Source organism: Aplidium turbinatum, chromosome 4 (genome assembly GCF_918807975.1).
Source record: "Aplidium turbinatum chromosome 4, kaAplTurb1.1, whole genome shotgun sequence".
Lineage (NCBI taxonomy): Eukaryota > Metazoa > Chordata > Ascidiacea > Aplousobranchia > Polyclinidae > Aplidium > Aplidium turbinatum.
Window position 1 is genome coordinate 18,219,645 of NC_137475.1, and position 19,431 is coordinate 18,239,075.

Here is a 19,431-nt window from a genome sequence, read left to right on the forward strand (position 1 = left end):
GTCCCTCAAACAGTTGTCTCGAAAGAAAAGGGTGAGGTTACTGTTATGGATAAGGATGGTATTGAACTAAAACGTAATTCGTCTTTCTTTAAGAAATATATCAGGCCAGACAATAGTCATCGTGAAAGTGATACTTACGACTCACCGCTAGTCACAGTCGATGAACCAGATTCAATGAACCTATCACCCCCTTGTTTACAAATGCCAGAACGTAGATCTTCTCGCTCCATAACTAAACCAACAAGGTTTAATGACTATGTTCTCACATAAACATGTTTACTGTATGTGGTAATATTGTGTAGTTTTGTTTTTACGTGTATTGGAGAAACCTACCACATACTAACAATTTTTTTATTTGTTTATGTCTTACTTCATACTTGCATATTAAGGCATATCGTCGAAATAGTAATAGCCTGGTCTGATGTTCTGTGTACATACCGTTTGTGTCATCAATTGTTTCGTAATTGAGTCGCCACTAAAGTGCAGCTGTAGCAGTTCATAAAAGCTCATTCATGTTCTTGTCTTTCAATGTTAAAGCTGCATTAGCTATGTGATCTGTACCGTATTTTAAAGTTTAAAATAAAGAGAGGGATGTAGTGTTTCGTCATAGAAACCATTGTTACATTTTACTATCGTTATGTAATACGTGCGACTGTTACGAGACTAGAGACGATGAGATAGATTAGCTGGAGAAGAAAGTAGGCTACAATAAAGTGGTCTGTGTGTAATTAGAGGTAGGGGATACAACACATTTTTTTGGGGGTAGTGTCAAAAACATCAGTGTCCAACCATTTTGGAAACATTTTTTTTGTACGGCTTCAAAACTGCGAAAAATATTAAAATCCGTCAACTACACATCAGTAGACATCATTTACAAGATTAGTTTTTCTAAATTTGCGAAACGAAGAATAACAAAAAAGAAAGCTAAATTTCAATGATGTTTACAATTAACTCACACCAACAATTCAAAATATATGGTAGCCTTAATTTTCAAGGAAATCAGGTACGCAAGTCTAGTTTCCGAGATTCGGTCCCCAGATGTATGACCATGACCAATTGGTCATTTTTTCCTGGAACTGAAGCTAGAAAATGGAAGTTAAGTAGCAGAACTTTCGGGCGCGCAAGTGTGAAAATGGTAGCTGCATGCCTGATTCCTTTCCCCAAAGTGTGAAAACACACACTGCGTAACAGTTTTCGGGTACCGGTACCGTAGTTGCAGTTTCCATAGCAGGAAGTGTACGGAAGTGTGAGTTTTACGCTTCGGTAGCAGGAATCCGGGTAATGTAAGTCCGTAGCGTGAAACTCACACTTTCGTGCAAGGAGAACCTGGAAAAAATCACTTCGAAAATATAGCCTAAAGATAAAAATGCGTTTTTAATGTCATCTGCATTCTTAAGCGTGAATTTCATCATGCGTCCACCAGTCATTTCCCAATCACCATCTGGTTTCGAAATGGCCCGTTTCGGTGAGTTCCCTATTCGGTGAGAGCCTTTTTTGGTGAGAGCCCTATTCGGTGATTTTTTTTTAAATTATTGGGTACCGCAGCCTAATTATCATTGCCGTTATAGGGTTAGGGGTTAAGGATTAGGGGTTAAGGTTAGGGGTTAAGGGTAGGGGTTAAGGTTAGGAGTTGAGTTTTGGGCTTAGGGATTACGGTTAAGGTCTTATTTCAACGTTTAGCGACGTTAAAACGATGTAAAAGCGGCAATGATAATTAGGCTACAGTACCCGATAATTTTTAAAAAAATCACCGAATAGGGCTCTCACCGAAAAGGCTCTCACCGAATCGGACTCACCAAATAGTAGCAGACCCATCTGGTTTACATGGCAACACTTGCTCCATGTCAACATCCTCAATGTCATTATGTTCGAGGTATGTCTAATTGTCTATAGCAGGCTGCTTTTAGGTTGTACTCTATGCAAATGTTTAACTTCTACCACCATGTTACCTTTGTGGGAACGTGTATAATAGTGCACAACAAAATCACCCAAAGTATCCATTTTGCCATTCTTAAGATCTTCAAATACAGGGTCATCAATAATTAGCGTTACAAGAGATCCAATTCAAAAACTGGCAAAGGAGGCAAACATGGCCTATGGAACCATTTTCACAGAACTTTCTCAAGAAGGATTTGAAGATGATCCCATTCAAACACATGAAGAAACAGTTGCTAAATGCCAATACCATTGAGAAACGTCCCTCCAGAGTCAGATTTCTGCTCTGACGCATTGAAGGAAGAGGCACGCTGCCATACCTTGTGTTCAGCGATGAGAAGAAATTTGATGTCTAGCATCATTTTAACTCAGAATGATCGTGCTTGGTCAAGAGATGGTGACGTGGAACCCCGGGTAGTCACTCGGAGACAAGGGGCGGCATCAGTGACGCAGTCAACGAATCAGGAAGGAGTCCATTGATTTTTGTGGATCAAGGAGTGAAATTGAACCAAGAAAACTACAGAAATGATATTCTTGAGGGTTCATTGTTGCCTTGGGAAAAGAAACACTTCAAAAAACGTAATTGGTCATTCCAATAAGATTCTGCCCCTTCACATGGAGCTAAGAGAATGCAAAACTGGCTTTCAGCCAATGTGCCGTTCTTCATTTCCAAGAAAGAATGGCCTCCTTCAACCCCTAGACTTTGGCATCTGGTCTTACCTTGAGAGCAAGGTTTCGACTAAATACCACCAAAGTTTGGAAGCGCTGAAGGCTAATCTGAAAAAAGAATGAGCCAAAATACCTCAAATAGTTATTCATGGCTCTTGCAGGTCCTTTTCGAAGCGTCTCCGACTTGTTATCGACGCAAATGGCGAACACATTGAGTAAAACTTGTTTTTTCTAAATATTTATTTCTTAGACAATAATGTTGTAGGCTATGTTTATTACTCAAAAATTGTCAATCATTTGTTAAATACAGTTGTTTGAAGTTATAACGTTAATTAATTATTGATGACCCTGTAGTTGTGGGAATATGTTCAAAAGGTAAGGCTGGTTTGAAACTTCCACACAGTTCAAGAGAGGCAGAGTAATCTTGTGCATAAAAACAGATATGACCTTCAATTCTGTGATTAAAAAGCTCACAGTTTAAATAGAGTTTACATGCCTAAACCAACAAATTCGTCCGGGATGTTTCGTCCAGTAGCATATGAAGCGATGGTAATACATGAAGAATTGAGGCTGCTGAATAACTCAACTTGGTGAAATGCTGTTCGCAGTATAGTGACATGTGCTTGATTTGCTGTTCTCTTTCCACAATAAGATCAAATTCATCAGCAAGTGAAGTTGAATTACCCGATTTATCATGGGTAACCAACTTTAATATTGCAATTATACCAGACACAACAATAGCCTTTTTGCCTCTAAAAATAGGGCGTAGAGCTTTGTTCCAGTCTTCCAACTTCCCCTAATTTCTACTCTCTTTGCCAAACCAGCAAGAACTTTAACATTTGACTCGTTGAGTTTTTCAACAATATGGCTTTTGCAAAGCAAATGGTATGGTCAAAAGACAATGCAATTGCAACATGCTCTTCCACCTGCAAGTTCTTGTTTGCAGGGCTGCAGCAGTGCAGCATCAGCCATTAGGCTATCTGTTTTGTCCCATAATTGCTTGGCTGTGACAATAGAAGATGTAGTCAGTGAGGCTGCTGTAGCCAATCTCTCGTAGGTTTCAACTATTAACTTCGTAATATTCTTCCTGTCTTCATACACAAAAAAAATTGTTCAAATTTTCACTATGCTAAAGGTCACGAAACGAAAGGTCAAGCCTCTGCTCTTGGGGTCAACTAAGGTCAAAATAAAATTAAGGATGTGTGGAAGAATAAAGTGGGTCAGGTGGAACGTGCCTAGCATACGTGCATGTAGAGGACCTACACTCTACTCTACACTCTTTATTATAAATTCATCAAAACATCCCGAAACCGAATATTTACGTTTTTTCTCACAAATATGGTCAAAATTTTAAAAATTGTGTCTACTGATGAAAAATAAATATTTTTCAAATATTTTTGCATATTGTTGATAGTTATCATAAATACTTTCCAAAAAATGTGGACAGAGCAAAATCTGAGAAAGTCACACTTTATCCCCTACCTCTAGTGTAATCTATTGAAGTGTGGTCTGTGGTGTATCTAAGTCAATGAAACGGAAATACAACAAGGCTGATCTCAGCCTACATTCTTACGTAGTAAAAACGAAGAGTTCTGGCATGCGGAATGTGTTGATGTTGACGACCATGCAACCTCCATTGGGGATTACCAATGATGACGGCAAAAAGAAGCCAGGCTTGTACAAGCTTTACGACTTCACAAAGGGTGGCACCGATATCATCGACCAAAGGATGGGTTCATTCACGTGCAAAGCGAAGTCCCCACAACTACTGCGTTTGCTTATTTTTTGGATACTTGCCGCGTCAACGCATCTACAGTTTTAGCACTAAATGAAGGGACTGATCCACGCAAGTGAAAATCCTTCGACTTCGGTTGGGAACTGGCCATGGAACTCGTGAAGCCATTCATAAAGTCGCAATCTCTGCAGGGCCTAAACTATCACACCATACATAAGATTGAAGCAGTAATAGGGAAACAACCTTCAACAACCATTGTATCAACTCCAAGCGGCAGAAGGGCCACCCTGCCCCAACTATCGTCGACACGACGTAGATGCGACGTATGCAAACACGCTATTATGGGAGAAGGTGCCAAAGCCAGAAAGAATAAATTACCAAAAAACCGTGGCCAATGTCAATGCTGTGAAAAGCCTTTATGCCCTGCACATTCCATACGAGTATGTCAAGCTTGCTTTTGCTCAGAATAAACTATTTGAATGATTGCGGTTTTATAAACTTTGGCTTCAACCACAGCCTAAATAAAACGAGGGGCTCAATGAAAGATTTTCCTTTCATTAGACAGATAGCTATTTTTACGGTGATTCAACATATTAAGACGTTGAATACTTGTAAACATGCGCGGTTTTGCAATTAGATTGCTTATCAAAATCATCTATCCTTTTGCATAAAAAGTGGGTCATCAAACTAATCGTAATACTCGATGTAAAATTCAGCATTTTTATATGCTGAAATAATATTGTATTCATATTTTATAAATCCATTTTCTATTTAGAAAATATCAATATAATGCGGTTTGAACATAGCTGAATTTTAGCACGGATACAACGACTGATTTTATGACTTTTATACAAACAAGGACAGAAGAGAAGTAATTTAATTGCAAACAGGCGCATGTTTACACCGTCTTGCGATGTTGAATCCACGTCGAAATGATTGTATTAGCGTTGTATTCAATTCCTCGTACTATCGAACTGTAAATGTGCAGCTACTTGTAACTTCAATGTGCCTCATTGCATATTCCTAAATATTTCTGAACTTGGGTTGCTTTACCATTGAATCAAGTTGCAAAACGTTGCTGCAAGAGCCTTGTGCCAATTGCTGCATTCCGGTATTACTGTATACTGTAACCCAGGGATGTGCAACCTTTATTACAGAAGGGCCAGATATAAATATTTGGGTGAAACCGCGGGCCGCACGTTTATTTAACATATGCTTTCTAGCAGTTGCAGGCACAAAAAAGTAGTTTTTCTGTTATTCATGTTATTCTTATGGCATTATTAGGGGACCTTATCTCTTTGCAAAAATAATTCAGTGAGAAATTTGCAGTGAGAAAGTGAGAAATTGAGTGAGTTCAGTGAGAAATTTGCAGCTGGCTTCTTTTCCGGACGACTTCTTATTCCGAATGTTGAAATTTGATGTTTTGATGTACCGTACATACATACATAGCCTACAGTCAAATCGCCCGCAGTAACAATTATTGCGAGATCAGCTGATTGCTAGTCTCTAGTGACGCAGACTGTACAGTCGCACGCTTCGCTGCTCAAGCCCAATCTTGTTTTGAAAGCTCTGACAAAAGCACGCGCGCAATGGTAGTCAGACCGCAATGGGGCAAAATTTTATTGAAAGTCGTTTTATGGTAGCATGTTAAACAGAAACAACGTGGAAAATCGCCAAGTCAAGTTTTTCCTTTACTATCCCTTTAAGATCATTCAGGTGCGTAATTATAGCAACAAGAAAGCTAGATCGCATATCCACTTTTCCATTTCGTCTTCGTCTTCCATTTCAGCTATTGGGTATCCTTTAAGTTTCAAAAAATTCACGACTTCTTTCCACAGTTTGTAAAATCGTCGCAACATGCAGCCCTTTCTTAACCAACGCACCTCGGAAAAGTCAGGAGCCTACATCTTCATGTGTCGTATTGAGACCATCCAAAGACTTTTGAAACTGACGATGGTTGAGCTCTCGTGCTCGAATGAAATTAGTGCCTTAATAACCGGGCTCAAGACGTGTTTGAACTTCAAGGATTTTGCGCACAAGTTTTGCTGGTGAATGATACAATGAAAAATTGCTATGACATCATCGATTTTTCTCTCCTTCAAGGCAGACTTCAAGAGACCTATGAAACCAATGCCAGTTCCGGACATGGATCAAGCACCATTAGTTATGATTCCGCATAAGCTGGACAAGTCCAGTTCTAACTTATTAAAAGCATCAACTACTTCAATAAAAATGTCAGCAATGGTTGTCGTGCCCTTCATTGACTGTAGTGACAGAAGCTCTTCCGTTTCGTTCAAGTCTTTGTCCACTCAATTTACATATATGGCCATCTGTGCTGTGTCCTTCTGGTCCGTACTTTCATCCATCGCAAAACCCCATGAAACAAAGTTCTTCACCTTATCCCTGAGAGTGTCACTAATATCACAAGCAAGGTCATCGATACGCCTCGCTATCGTCCACCGTAACAGACTTATTTTCTCGAACTCACTCTTCATTTTAGGGAATGTATATTTCTTCTGCGACATCGATAAGACACTGCTTCACAAAATTACAGTCAAAATATGGTTTCATAGTTTGAGCTATTTCCTGCGCAATTATGTGCCTCTGATCTACTGACGTTCCAAATAATTAAATATAATCGGATTAGCGGTGGCTGGTGGGAGATTTCTAAAATGCTTAAAAGAAATGTACAATAGTCCACTCTAATGAATTGTTCGCACGTAGACTACCAGACTAAACTAAATTATAAACACGTTTCGCGGGTCGCACACAATTCAAAATTGGCACATCTTCTCGGTCCGCACAATTTTTCTTCGCGGGCCGCATTTGGCCAGCGGGCCGCACGTTGCACACCCCTGCTGTAACCAAATCAAAATACTTATCAATATTTTGCTGCCAAACTGACATTTTTATCGCATAAACGCCCATTAGGCAGCTTCTTTGTAAAGTATTTCTCCAGGTTCACAATGATTTGACGCATAGTAAATACTCCGTTGAACAAATGTAAATATTGTTTGGATTTTAGTGTGTGTCATATGTAGCCTATTGAGGAGCTTATTGAATCCACAAGAAAATGACCAGTTTTGCACGAGGCATAACAGATTTTGCTTCTGACGAAAAGCGTTGTGACGTTCTGTTAATTAATGAACCGTAACTGTTTTATTTTGAATTTCTTTCTGACTTCTGTTTACGTAGAGCATCATCGACTTTATAGGGTAATCTTACTCCTAGCCTTGTATTTAGCCGAGTTCACATTGAACTTACATTGAGAGACGGTGTTGCAACTACAATACATTGCATTTAAACCGCGTTTTTTGTTGCATGATCTCCCGTTCGTTTCGTGGATTACATAATAGTATTTGATAAACGCCACCCTGCTTCTTCAGCTGGTCTACATTTGTTAATAAAGCGTAGGAGTTGCTGTTCTAAGAACCGAGGTCACATGATCGTAATCCAAATTGGTGTGAAGCGCGTTCAGAAATCTCATTACTGCATGTAATTGATGAAGTATTGTTCTTTTTAAAGAAGCAGCGAGCTTATGTTTGAGCATGGGAAAAGTTATTATTTGCATGAAAAATATAGATTCAAATTGAGATTATGTAAAAAAAATTTAATCACAACATTGCAATGCATGTGCTTCATTACTCTACCAAAAAATAATGTGTAAACTCACACTACAATTGCTTTAATTGCAAAATAATCCAAAAGTCATAAGTCACCTCAACATTTCAACGTATATGAGCAGTTTTAAAATTCACATAATTTTAATTTTCGGATATGCTCAGCGTGAATAATTTTACAAAGTGAATCCCAAATTTTGAAACCGTGCCTTAAAAAATATCTAAAAAAATAAATATCTGCCTAAAAAATATCTGCCTAAAAATCTATCTATCTGCCTAAAAAAATATCAGAGATATCACTCCTAAAGCGTAAGAAGAATCGACAGACCCCCCCCCCCCCAAACTGAGCAAGACTCCAGGAGCCCAACCTTCTAAGTGTTAACCTGTGTATTAAAATCAAGATGTCAGTTTTATCTTTCACATTAACATAGTTGGCTAACTATACTTGACAAAGTTTCTGGATGTTATGTTTCAAGTTTCAAATTCAGATGGAAAAGCAGATAGCTTACTTATCAGTTATCAAATCCCGTGATATCTAGGCTATATTGCAAAATACTTAAACTTGCACATTGCTTTGGTGTATGAAAATGATTAACATTGAATAACACGATACTACTATATAAGCATCTTTCTTTATGAAAACAAGATTAAGCTATCGGAGACTGATGGCCCGCGGGCACTTCCGCATGATCAAATCTGGCACGCCTGGCAAAAAGCTTGGACACCCCTGGGCTCGATGGATATCATGAGTTAGGTTCTCCCACATGCTATCCATCCGAAACCTCTCTAAATGCTTGTGGTGGTAGGCCTTTGCATGCTAACGGTCAATGGTTTGTAAATGTTCAAGTAGGTTGTCAAATAAAAACAAGCATGAAGTTAATCGTACTAAATGAGAGCAAAGACAATAGCATTTTCGGCTGGCGCCCATGAAGAACTTCGGCTGGAGTCATCCAATAGAGACATGGGTGATGTGTGCTTCTGTACGTCGTAAGTACTAACAGATGAGCATCTTGTTGGCAAATGAGGTGAGAAAATTAAAACAAATGCACAAATCTAATGGGTCTAGAGTCTAGACTGGAGTGATAGTTTTGGCTTGTCCAGTCAGGGCAATCTGATACCAGATCAAGTTTCAGACAAAAAAACATCACGTATTCAACAGACAAAAGAAGTTTTAACAATGGATAGAGAAAGGCAAGTTTCAGCTTTAACTTGCAAATTTTGCAGAGCGTTTTTGTCTGATCTTGGGAAATGTGTTAAAACAAAAGTTTTTATACACTTAAAACCGTCCTTAAAACTTTTTTCTACACCAAGACCAATTCTATTTTTTAACAGGCAAGCTATCAATGAAAAATTGGACAGACTTGCAGAGCGTAACGTTTTGTAGTCAATAAATTAATGTGATTGGACAGCTTCAATTGTTGCGATGTCGAAAGCTAATGGAAATATACGAATTAGCGGTCGTCGTCGTCGTGTGAGCCTCTGGGTCTATGAGGGTCTATCCTTTTACCACCTCAGATTCACGATGTTCCCGGACTACACTGGAAGGCTACTGCAGAGCAGCCAGTCTTTGGTTTCATCATCCATGACCTGCAGACCTTCCACTCCGTTAGGTGGCTTGAAGATGGTATTGGTACAGTCATTGACGATGTGGTCTGTTCCTCGGCACCATGAACGAATGGAGTCTAGTGGCACTTGACTTCCATACAGAATTCCATTTATGGTCCACCCAATTAGCCACAAAAATATCTTGTACATCAGCTTTTTTGATCAGAAATTGAGCGGCTAGAACAAATGGGTGTCTTGAGTTCAGTCGACGGGTTGCTCGTTTGGGAAAGCAGAGATCTTGTGGTGGAGAAGATGGTTAGGCTCCAGTGCCCGTCGACCGACAGAGTGACTTCTTCGCGACGAAGCTCAGCGGGTTGGATCATTGGATGTCAGCGAAAAGGGGGAGATTGTCCAATGGTGTGGGACGCAGACATCGGTCACTGTGCGTAGGGCGCCGTTTAGGGCAGTGTCGATGTTATGGCAGTGAGCACTGTGGCACCAGACAGGTGCATACTACTTTGCTGAAGAGTAGACAAGGGATAAGGCTGCTATACGCAAAGTATCAGCCCTCGTCCCCCAGCTGGAGCCTGCCAGTCGCTTGAGTATAGCGCAGCACGGGATGTCAGTTTCATGCACAGTGACACCAAATGGTAGCGGTATGTGAGCGATCTGTCTAGTGTCACCCCAAGATGCATCGGTCAGCCTGTGGAGGATTTTAAAAGGATCGCAGAGGAGGGATATCGGACAATAGCTCCTTGGGTCCTCTGGTGGCTTGTAAGGCTTAGGGATTGCAACTACTAAAACTATTCTCGATTTTGGAATTGTGAGGTGGTGCAAGCAGGAAGAGAGGAATCTAGGTAACCAAACTAGGTCAAGGCCAGCATGGAGCACAAGCTCAGGGCAGATCTTGTCTGGCCCTGGAGACTTGTGTGGTTTCACAAAGCAAAGGGCGGTGGCAAATTCTTCTGGAGTGAAATCTCCAGAGATTGTTTCTTGTGGTGTTTCCTTCGCCTCAGCGCAGATACTTCCTTGGCGACAAGGCGGGATGCCTTGTGGTCCTTTATCTTGTAGACACCGTTCTGCACTAGCTGGTTTGGACAGCTTCGTTCCATCGCTCAAGCTTCTTTGCGTCCAGCCGTTCAAATAGTCTGGTAGCGGTGTTAGAAGCAGTACCAGGTGTGGTGTTTAGGTAGGAGCGATAGAGAGCCTAACTCTCAGTGTCCTAGCATGGTGTATAGCTGGTTCGATGGCCCGGGGTATTGTGACCTTTGCCGCAGTTATTATGACATTGCAGAAGTCCTGGTATGCCGCGTCTGCGTTGCATGTTTCAGGTGATGGTGACTTTGCAGTAAATTCATAGGTCAAGAGGCTGTATTGATTCCAATCGGCCTTTTTGAAGTTCCATTGCTTCACCGGTGTCACTTGCATTTAACCGAGTGGTGAGAGCCCTGGAGAGCCTGCAAAAACATGTCACGGTACTCGAAAGGAAGCCGGTTCGACACCGCTCAAGAGCATGCAGCTGTGTCTCTGGCAAGACACTTAAAGACATGCATGAAGGTGGACACGAAGATTGGCTTCCTTGCCTTCCCGTCCACTTAATCCAAATCTTCAACCACCGGGAACAAGCCTGGATACGACATAATAATTACCGGTGAACTCGGGACAGTAGCCACAAGTTTTGGAGCGATGATGAGAGACGGCCGGTGTCGGGACCACAGAAACTTCTCAAGCACACGTTTGTCTGGAAGAGAGCTGTTGACACTCACGAAGACCAAGTCGGATTTATCCCTGTTTATCAATTTCCTCTTGCAGCTGTGCCGTCCGGGTGGAGGCTCTTTGTTGGCAAGTTTCGTTTCTCATCTGCTTATGTGTAGATGATAGGCACTCACAGGATGGTACTAAATGGTACTCACTCCATAGATACTCACTAGGTGGTACTCACAGGATGGGGCACGAGGAGCCACTTGTCGTCCATCCAAATGCGGTGATTTTAAGGGACTGAATCAACAAATGCAAGTGGATCAACATCCGTTGCCAACGTTAGACAGTGGACACATTGCTGGAATCGCTGGAAAAAGGCCAGTATTTTTCTAAAATTGACTTGTCGGATGCTTACTTGTAATTAGAGCTCGATGATTAAACAAAAAAAGTTTGTGTCATAAACACACCTTTTGGTCTCATCCATTACACTACAGTCGTATGTGTGTTGATGTGGCATCGAGCCAGCCCAATTTCAACGTTGCATGGATAAAATGATTTCGGGAATCCCTGGTGTAGCAGCATATCTAAATGACAACTTAAACAAGCTTATGGAACGTTTAAGCGAATATGAGTTTTGTGTTAAAGTACAAAAGTGTGAATTTTTCAACGATTCGGTCAAGTACCTTGGTCATGTAATCGACAAAGACGGAAAGCGACCGTCGAGCACATCAGTCGAAGCAATAAAACGACTAGCCTACCCCAGACGCAAAACCTTCAAGAACTTCAAGCTTCTTTAGGGAAAATTAACCATTGTGGTCGTTTTAAAACTAATCTTCCAGACACATGTTTTAAAACTCTTGCATGAAGGTCACTGGAGAATCACTCGAAGGAAGCAAATGGCATGCAGATCATACGGTGGCCAGAGTTGAACAAAAGCATTGAAGAGATGGTCAAGTCATGCGGACCTTGCAGGCTTGTCGCAAAAGCTCCAGACAAAGAATATCAAGCATGGTCGAAAACAACAAAGCCGTGGCAGCAGATTCATCTCGACTATGCTGGACCTTTCTTAGGCAAGATGTGGATGATTTGGTTGATGTACACTCAAAATATCCTCATGTTTCTATGCAGAACATCGGAAAGGCAACCTCTAAGCAGGGGTGACGAACCTTTTTGCGGTAGCGGGTCACTTTGTCAATTACACATGAGTTATCGGGCCACACAACTTTTTAATCATAACCTACTATGAAATCTTTTAGAAGCGACTCAAGATATTATTCATGAAAAGTAACAAACGGCAGATGAAAGTAATAAAACCCACACAGTTGAAATTATCTTACGCAGAATCGAAACATACTGTAGGCCTACAACAGTAAAAAATAAAAACAAATCAACTTGAGCAAAAAGGATAGAGCAACAGTACTTGCACTGATAATGACGACAGTTTAATTTTCGAAGCGTTTGCTTTCATATGAGTAATTGAGTATGGTTTCTTCTTTTTTTGGCTCTATCCTTTTTGCTCAAGTTGACTAAATGTTTCGACCAGTATGCTCCGAAACAACAAATTAGTTAATGAAATTTCTTTTTCAAACAACAAACAAAAGCCCATGCCAATCATACAGCTGAAGCTATCTAATGCAGCATTGAAGCATAAAATATTAAAAAATAACATTGAAGCATGGATTTTTTTTGCTTAGTGGGATTTTTGTTTAAGTTGTTTTGTGGGCCGCACAAAATTCTTTAACGGGCCGCAGGTTCGTGACCTCTCTGCTCTAAAGCAACGATCAAAGCATTTCAACAGATCTTTACAAATAAAGGCTCCCCAGACACAACTGTCTCAGACAACAGAAGTCAGTTCACGTCTGGGGAGTTCAAGAAGTTCAGCTCGAAATTACGAATAGATTACATCGTAACACCATCGAAACGCTTCATACAAACCTTTAAAAGGGAAATGGACAAAAACTGCAAGGGAAAAGTGAGCAAGCATAATGCTCATCTGTTAGTACTTACAACGTACAGAAGCACACTTCACCCAATCACCCATACCTCGACTGGAAGACTCCAGCCGAAGTTAGTCATGGGCGCCAGCCGAAAACGCTATTGTCTTTGTTCTCGCCAATCGCAAAGAGTAATTCAAAACAAGGCTCCGTATCTACTAACAAAACTCGTTCGTGCCATTTTTCATTTGTTTCGCCTTTGGTTATTAGTCTTCTCCATCAATTCTTTAACGTACCAAGAGTGAAACGTTTTTCATGCTTCATCATTTGATTTTTTGTGTTGTTTGCTTTCAGATTAACTGAGGATGATCTAGCTCAGTGGTTCTTAAACTGGGGGGCGCACCCCCCTTGGGGGGCGTGTGAGGCTCACAAGGGGGGCGCAAGAAATTGAAAAACTCTGCATAAATTATAACTAAACATGTCTTCACAACTACGCTGGACACTGTGGACAGTCAATTGTTGAAGATGACACTTTGTGTTAGTGTTTGTAGAGCGTGTTGTTGTCACATCTCGCATTCTTTGTGATGTTTTAGACGTTGCTAAATGTTTGCGCGACACCTCTCTCGTAACACAACGGCTTTCTGACACAGCAGCCTCGAGCTTTAGTTGAAATGATAATGGCAACGACTGACCAACAAGTGACAGAAGCTAGAAGTACAACAGTATCCCCAACTCTGATAGTAGGCCTACCATGCGAAAATTATATTTTTTAATTTTAGCATTGATTTAATTAGGTTTATTTTTAATTAATCAGTTCTATTGACATAAAATGAGTGGGGAAAAAGAAAAAGTATGATAAAAATTATCTGAAGTTTGGCTTTATAGATGCTGTAGTAAATGACCAAGTTGTACCACAATGCGTCATATGTTTTTAAAATCTGAGCAACGACGGTTTGAGACCAACTCGTTCGCAGCGTCATCATGAAAAAAAAACACCTTGACTGCCAAAGTAAATCTTTAGCTATTTTCCAACGCAAGAAAGATTCTTTTAAAAAAATGAAGATTGCAAGTAGCGAGTGCTTTCGCCAATCGTCGTCGGCGGAAGTTGTAAAAGCGTCTTTTAGAATTTGGCATCGTCGAGTTGGCCTACCTCGCATGGACATTTTCGAAGCCCTTATTATGATAATTTAAATCTGCTCCTCCAGGGCAAGAATACAAATCGCATCAAAAATTATGATGCCATCTATGCTTTCATAGCAAAACTGGGGCTGTGGCATCGACAAGTTCAAAAAGGAAACGCAGCTTCATTTTCCAACCTTGATACTGTCCTTGAGAAAACACCAAATTGAAGTGAAGGTATCCACAAAAAAGTTACATCCTTCGCATTAAAGCAACTTACCTTGAAATAAATTGCTGTTCTGCTTAATGTTTAATGATTTTGAAACAAGGTGGGGCGCGAATTTTGTTTGAATTGTCAAAGGGAGGCGTGTCTCAAAAAGTTTAAGAACCACTGATTCTAGCTGCTAGCTGATCGAATTTTAACTGTTTATAATTGAACTGACTCGGGTGAAAATAAATTCGTTTGTATTACAAGACATGTAACCGAGTCGTTCATATTAAGCATTGTTGTGGGTTTGATACATTGATTCATAGACTCCTTTAGATAAGGACTGGAATGTTACGATCTCGGGGTTTGTAACTTGAGTCTAAAGGATTAACTTGAGTTCTGGACAAAAGGACTTCTAGAGAAGTTAGAGACACAATGTTGAAATCCATTTTAGGGTTTTTGTGGATGGCGAGTTCAATGGTGTCACTTTCAACACCATTTGAGGTTATTTTCAAGGTCAAAATATTATATTTCAAGGTCAAATTACTGAATATTGGTCATTTTTGCCCACTTTTGCGTCTAACTCGTAAAGCAAAACATTTTTAAAGGAGTTTGTGACGAAACATGTTATTACATATACATCATATGTATTTCTCAAAACTATGGCTATTATCTAAAGGAGTCTATGATTACAATATAATACAAAAAGTGACAAATGACAATACATAACAACATGACACCATAATAGACAATGTCTATCACTAGTTGGAAAGCTTTTCTTGCCTCCTGAGGCATCCCAAGGACTGTTCTTTGTCACTTAGCCTACATTGAGGACAAAAGCTTTCAATATAATGTTGGCTAAAGTAGACTAGTACAAGCAGCATTATTACTAGCTAAAGGTGCATCTACAGTACAAACGATAACAGCTCAGCAAAATCAAACCGGCAACGCATTTCAGTCTTGTCATGCAAATTACAGGCACACTCAGTCCACCTCAATTCAAATTATGTAGGAACTCTGATGACACCTCATTACCATCTTCATCATACGTAGATCATGCGCAATAAAACTTTGTCATTAAGTAAGCCTTTTTTCAAGTGGACCCAGCGCGTACAGGGCTGATAGATATGTCAGACGTCTAACACATAGCAAAAGCCAAATTTACAAATTAGTAATCAATTTGTACTCACATGAAGCAATCTCTTTAAAGCTGCTTATCCGAATTCTACAAATCTCGACTTACTAAATAAATCCGAATTGGCTGACAAACCAAGTTCACAAGTGAACAGAACTCTTGCCCCACATTTGCCTACAAACTGTCTGATAATATTTCAGGCACAAGCGCGCTGATTTCACATAATTTTTTACGTGTTTTGAAATTCCCAAGTTACAATAAAAAAGCAACAAATCGCAAACAATATTTTCGATGAAATCATGGAATGTTGTTTCTGTACAATAAACTAAATCCCTAGGGGGTACGATTTCAGTAAATTGTTATGTCACAAAAGCTTGGAACCGCCATGTTTTGCAAGGGCGTATGAAATCACCAAAATATTTCCCAAAACAAAGTGTTTTTTCTAGATTGTTTCAATCCAAGAAAATTTCCAGTTAATCAACTGCAGTTAATGAATCGTCAGGAAAAAGCTGCTATGCCGCCAAAAAGGGCATTTATCAATATATCGCCATTCGCAAACACACGAACTTCAAAGAACTTAGGCACTAGGCAGTGTAGACAAAATATCTTACTCAATAGATGCAGTAGGTGACGGTGTACAATATCATGTTTCGTCACAGACTTCTTTTAAACGGTTTTGCTTTACGAGTTAGATGCAAAAATGGGCAAAAATGACCAAAATTCAGTAATTTGACCTTAAAATATGATATTTTGACCTTGAAAATGACCTCAAATGGTGTTGAAAGTAACACAATTGAACTCGCCATCCTCAAAAACCCTATTATGGATTCTAAGATTGTGTCTCTAGCTTTACAAGAAGTCCTTTTCCCCAGGACTCAAGTTACCCATTCAGACTCAAGTTACAAACCCCGAGCATGGGAGTTTCCAGTCCTTAACTTAAGGAGTCTATGCATTGATTGCACAAGGTAGCACCAAGACCAAAGAAAGACTTTAAACCAATTGATACCAATGAACACGCTGGGCATAGTAAAGCTGTCTCGCAAAGACGCTATTATATTCGAAACAGACGCACACCCGATTTTCATTATGCTTAGCCAATACGTTTGTTAGTCGAATGGTGCTTTTGACCCTAATTATAATATGACCTATACACTATACAGTGATATGTTGGATATAATTACAGTGATCTATTTGAAGCACTATATATTGTTGTGTATGTTAAGTTGTGAATACTTGGTATCACCCTCCTTTAGTTGTAATCGTGTGTCGCGTAGGTCTAGGTATGGTGAAATGCCATGTCTTTTTTCCATTGCTAAGTTTTAATTTATAAGAGAGGAATTATACAGTTCAGGAACGTTAGTTTTTCGTTATGGTTATTGCCTAGGTAATTAGTACATTGCACCTAGTCACGTAGGCTACACTTGATTACGTTGTGCCTCCCTGTGGCTGTGAGGAGTTCGTAATTATTCCAGCAGGACTTGGTAACAATGATAACAATGACACAATGATTTGTCACTTGTATACAATATACATAGCCCTACTCGTGTTAAGACCTCTTTTTAATTCCTTTACGTTTGTGGGTTTCTGTAGTTATTCGTCAGTGCCTACAAGCGTAACAAAAGTGACCAAAAGAATATCATATTTGTAAAAATTTCCCAGGGGTCAAGCCCCCAACAACCCCCTAGGCACCTTTATATTTTTTGACATTAAGTTTTACATTTTCCATTTATCTTATAAATTGTGCTTTGTGAAAACTCTGGTCGTTTTCCGACCTTTTTTCAGATCAACTACTGCATTATCGATATGTTTACTACTTTTTTGTAAGTAAAGTAGCCTACCACCTTTCGAAATCTATAGAAAAAGTATGTGGCACTTCAACAGTTACTGTAATTGTTGATTACTTGAAAGTTCAAAAATGCATCGCGGGCAGCACCAAAATTTAAATGTGATGTCTGCATTTGTTTACGTACCACGAGCCAGTCGACCCGTAGCATTATTTTGTCCCAAGCCCAGCAGGACCCGTGGTGGTTCCAGGGGGGGGGGGGCAAATAAGGCGATCGCCCTCCCTAAAACACAACACAGGAAAGTAACTTTATGTGTGGTGTATTCTCAAGGTCGGATTAATGTAGAGTAGTAGACCTACACATCATTGTGTTTTGTTGAAACTCCCCACCCCTTGAGGCTACTTGCTGGATCCGCTCCTGAGCAAGACTGACAATTCAGCGGCTCATCTCCGTATATTGGAAACGCAACTGCAGTTCGACATTCATATCATTAAAAGTAGCAAATGCTAAATTACGCAAAGTGTCTGTTAGTGTATTTGATTTTGTGCACACCATTACTTGGGAAAATAAAGCACATAAAAATCATCCAGGAATGTAATGAACGCAACAAGCGGAAAAGTATGGCAACAAATTGGGGTGGCTGGCTATCCGAAAATGTCAAAACTGCAAAACGCTGTGAATATCATCACACCATGTTAATTAAACTGTTGTAAGATAAAGAGAAAAACAAATTTCCAGTTCGACAGGCGTTTGTATTATTTTTGCTCTAATAAAGTTTTCAAACTCGAAAACAAGCCACCGATCAGTTTACTTCCACTAATATTTGCTTTTTGACATTGCACGCTTGTGGTTTTATTAATTTGTTAACACATACATGAACCAATATTATGTCACAGTGTACAAACAACTTGTTTGAGTGGTTGCTCTCATATAACAAAGGAAAACCTGCATACCTTGAATTGAAAATAAGTCCTTGCTAGAACCTTCAAATAAAAGGAAGGCAACCAATTTTACATTGTTTATTCTGTAGTGGCGTTGTTAGCCAGCAGACCAACCAAGAATAGTAAATACGATTAGAAATATTGATCAAAACGACTGTAAATACAGTGTATTTAGGTTTTTTTAATGACACATGTCCCATGAAGATGAAATAATAACATTACCAATCAAAACTTTTTCCGGAGAAAAAAACCCTGAGGCGTAGGATAACCAATTTTTCTGCTTTTGGGCTGCGATATTACAAGCGCCTCAGCAACTACAAGAAGCTTCTATGGCTAATAAAAGATATTTTTCACAAAATATCATCCAGGGGGAGGTAGAGAAATGAAAACAGCAACACTTGTGAGACAGTATTCAAAAATATGTTTTCATTGATTGCTCGTAAGCCTGAATAATTGGAAAATTATTTCACTTCGAAGTGACATTGAAATAAAATTGTTTTTTTCTGAAATGAAACAAAACGAAACTAAGACCAAATTTTTTGCGCCAAATGGAACTACAGTATTTTTGTTTTGAATAGTAGTCGTACTACGCATTAAGGTAGAAACAAAGGTCCGTAAACCTAACATTTTTCATGACTTTGTTTCGCTGTGACCTAAATTCTTTTGTTTCGGCTTCATTTTGATGTAAGAACAATTCCGTCTCGTCATGAGTTCGAAAGGCACGAGAATGGCGCTATGAAAACAGACGCAAAAGTTCTTCTAGGTTATTTTTGAAGCTCTTCGCAATGAATGCGAAACCAACAATATGCCTATTTATGGCCACCTAAAGATACGGCCTGATTTGTCACATTTCGCAGAAATTTCCAGGTTTTTCAACTTTGGGCGAACGTTTAAATAAATTTTTCTAAAAATTATATTTTTACGCTTTCTTTATTCTTTTCCCCAGATGACACAATAGGTTTTAACATCCTCACATGTTGAAAATCAAAGAAAATTTGATTTTGTAGATTTTAGTCAGACTGTTAATTTTCAATAACAGTCTGATTTTGCGTTTTTCAACTTACTTTTTCTCATTTGCTACTGCTTCCCCAAGGCAACAAAAAAG

General features: G+C 39.5%; 1 protein-coding gene across 2 annotated transcripts in view; it reads right to left on the minus strand.

The window, feature by feature from the left end:
• LOC145769666 (aquaporin-3-like) overlaps positions 1–19,431 on the minus strand; it is a 138,441-nt gene that overhangs the window by 113,223 nt on the left and 5,787 nt on the right. The window contains exon 1 of one of the 2 annotated variants that reach the window (XM_082581340.1): positions 18,339–18,356. The exons of the other annotated variant lie outside the window; for it this stretch is intronic. The gene's annotated coding sequence lies outside the window, so the exon portion shown is untranslated. Of the gene's footprint in view, positions 1–18,338; positions 18,357–19,431 lie in introns of those variants that run through there. 2 annotated transcript variants of the gene reach the window in all.